Genomic DNA, 2,940 nt, shown 5'->3' on the forward strand with positions numbered 1-2,940 from the left:
TGGGTTTGATTTACTGAGATTGATTTTTAATGGGATCAATCTGGGCATGCGAAGAACACGAAACGGATGGAAGAAGAGAAAGCAGAGAAACGGGAGAAAGAGGGAGAGTCAAATAAAATGGGTAAGTTAGTCATTTAATCCTGTTCCGTTCTGTTCCATCTTGCTAGTACCAAACATGACACGAAATCTTTGTCCCGTCCCGTCCCGTCCCGTTCCGTCCCGTTTGCGTACCAAACGGTACCTTTATTCACCCCTTGCGAGATGGTTTCGCAATACACAGTGTTCTTCTACCACACAGACTCCCTTGCGAGATGGTTTCAAAAGAATCCTCTTTTTCCTTGGCTCTAACACACAGTGTTCTTCTACCAGAAGCAAAAGGCAGTTTCGCAATACTTGGGGTTGCGTTGATTTCGCAACGTTTCTTTTTTCTTTTAAAATTCCTTTTGGTTTTTCTTTTTATAAGACCGTTGAAATTCAAATGAACAATGGGTAAGATTGGTGGAGTTCAAACTCTTTTGAATTGCTCTAATTTATCCTCTTTTCCTCCTAAATCGCAGAGGTTTTTTTCTTTTATATAGGTCACGAGAGCCTTTTCTTCTGCTGCCTTATTTTTTGTGTGCTTCCTTTGTGGATTGGAGACTCAAAACAAAGAGGGGGAGAAATCAAGCAAGTTACCCATTTTTGTTTTCTTTATGTTCCGGTTTTGTTTATGTATTAGAATTTATCAATTCTTTCATGCAGGCATCCCGGGCAACGGCATCTCTTCAACTTGGTTGTTGTGTCCTTCAGGTAATGAACTTGATTGGGTTGTAAAAACCCTTCTTCTTCTTATTTTAATGGTAGATGATAAGCCTGACTTGATGTTGGTAGTCTCTGTAGTAAATTTTTTTTTACTTTTCCTTTATTATTAGTAGCTTTCAGTACCACTTTGACTTGGTTTTTGACATGGCTGTTGAACAAACTATTTCGCAGTACCTTGTTGAAGACAATTGTTGATTCATGGCTCCAAATGTGAGAATTGCTCTCCCTGAAATTTGTAGTAACGCACTCATTTCTTTTTTGTTCCTATTTGTGTGTTGCCTTCGATACTTTTCATTCTTTCTCATTAACACTTGTACAAAGTGATGCCTTTTCCCAACAATCTTTTTGTAGTTTGGATTTGTCTACCAAGTCTTCTTGGTGTTTAATGTAAAGGTTGTCATTGTGAGTGAATTTCCATACTAATTTAGGAATTTTGACAGTGGGTTTTTCCTCTTCTGTAAATTTGGGATGACAAGTGTTTAATATAAAGGCTTTGAACCCTTTTTTTTTCGTCTTCACGTGGCAGAAAAGCAGATGAAAATTTTTGACACAATAAAAATCTTTGTCCCATCTTCAAGTGACAAAGAAGACTTTGAACCTTCTTTCAGCTGTTTATTCAAAGATTGGAAAATTTTCCTTTCCTTGTCTTTGTCAAAGTTGTATTGTGGACTTCTTTTGTCTTTGTTCATTTGTCAACATATGCACTTTTCCTTTGTTGTTCAACAGTGCCGGTTTAAAAGTCATGCAATTTGATTGACTGAGTTGGTGCCGGTTTAGAAGTCATAAATTCATTGCAATTAAACTTGCCTTCTCACAAAAAATGCGAGATGAGAAATAGTCAGAACTATTTAGCAGTAGAAAAAAATAAAAAATTATGATAAAATTAGAAAAAATAATAATGGATAAAAATTCAGGACTACTAGCTACTAAAGGCAAACTTGAGAAATTAGAACAAATACCACTGCAAGTAAGAAAATGAAAATTTTATATGAACCCATATAACATCTTTCTACACCCAACTTACACTTTTCATCCATATTAACTTTAATTAAACTATCAATATCTCTTTAAACCTATATTTACTACCTAAATTACCCTCACAAACCCAATTCAATTTGTAGATTTATCCGTACACTCATTTAGACATAAAAACCCAAAATTTGCAAAGAGAAGTCCATTTCAAGTTAGGACTACGAAAAAGTATACAAATTCTTAATCCAAACAATATGATCGTCCTTGCAATCATATTGCAAAAGAGCTTGTTGCACTAGTTTAAGGATTTTTTGTTTGTTTCAAATGGTCTGAATCTAAATTCTAAATGCTATTGTTTCTTTATTCTTATTTTTCTTCCCACTTTGGTTTAAGTTGAAGTCCTCTCTCTGGTTGTGACTATCTATCAATTAAGTACAAGATTTAACTGACTATTTTTAGGGATGAATATTTATCTTTAGAATGTATTTTGTTGGATGAATAATTTCATATCTTTTAATTTGATTTACCGCATGCAGGCATGGATGAAAATAAAGGTAGGAGGATATATCATATATGTTTGTGATGGTGAGTTGGATCAAAGAGATAATTATTCTCTTCAAAGCTCCAACTGCCCCAAGATTTCCAAGCCCTCGGCATTTTTAACTTCAACGATTCATGGTTGTTCCGCCCGATATGTCATAGGAAATATACTAGTACAAGTCCATGAGGAGACAAGGGAACGAGCCATAGAATCCTCTTCTGCATGTCATTTGATTTGTTTGACCTCAGCACTATGGCATCTCCCATTGTTGTTGTTGTAGATTTGTTTGCGTTTTGGTGTTTGTTTGGGTTTATTGATAAATTTTAGTTGTATTGTTAAATTCATCTTGTACTTGTTGGTAATTATGTACTAGGGTAAAAAAGATAATTAACTTTTAAAGTTTAAGTTGAATATAAAAAGAGGTTATATATATAATTTCCCGTAAGAAAATGGCCTATTGAGCTTTGGCGCTATCATGAGTGTAAGTAGAATAATAAACAGACACTCATTTAATTTCTAGTGACCAACAATAAAAAGAAATTAGTGACATGCTAAAAATAATGTGTATAAATCATCTTTTGTAATCTCATTATTTTAATCGAAAAAGAGAAGAAGAAATGAAAGGG

At 34.2% G+C, this 2,940-nt stretch overlaps 1 long non-coding RNA gene across 1 annotated transcript; it reads left to right on the forward strand.

Moving 5' to 3' along the window:
* Positions 1–248: 248 nt before the first annotated feature.
* Positions 249–2,654, forward strand: LOC126634637 (uncharacterized). Its single transcript, XR_007627405.1, has 4 exons — positions 249–489; positions 579–789; positions 973–1,011; positions 2,310–2,654. It is a non-coding gene; the product is annotated as an uncharacterized LOC126634637 (long non-coding RNA).
* The last annotated feature ends 286 nt before the right edge of the window (positions 2,655–2,940 follow it).

The sequence above is a fragment of the Malus sylvestris genome, chromosome 9 (assembly GCF_916048215.2).
Source record: "Malus sylvestris chromosome 9, drMalSylv7.2, whole genome shotgun sequence".
Classification (NCBI taxonomy): domain Eukaryota; kingdom Viridiplantae; phylum Streptophyta; class Magnoliopsida; order Rosales; family Rosaceae; genus Malus; species Malus sylvestris.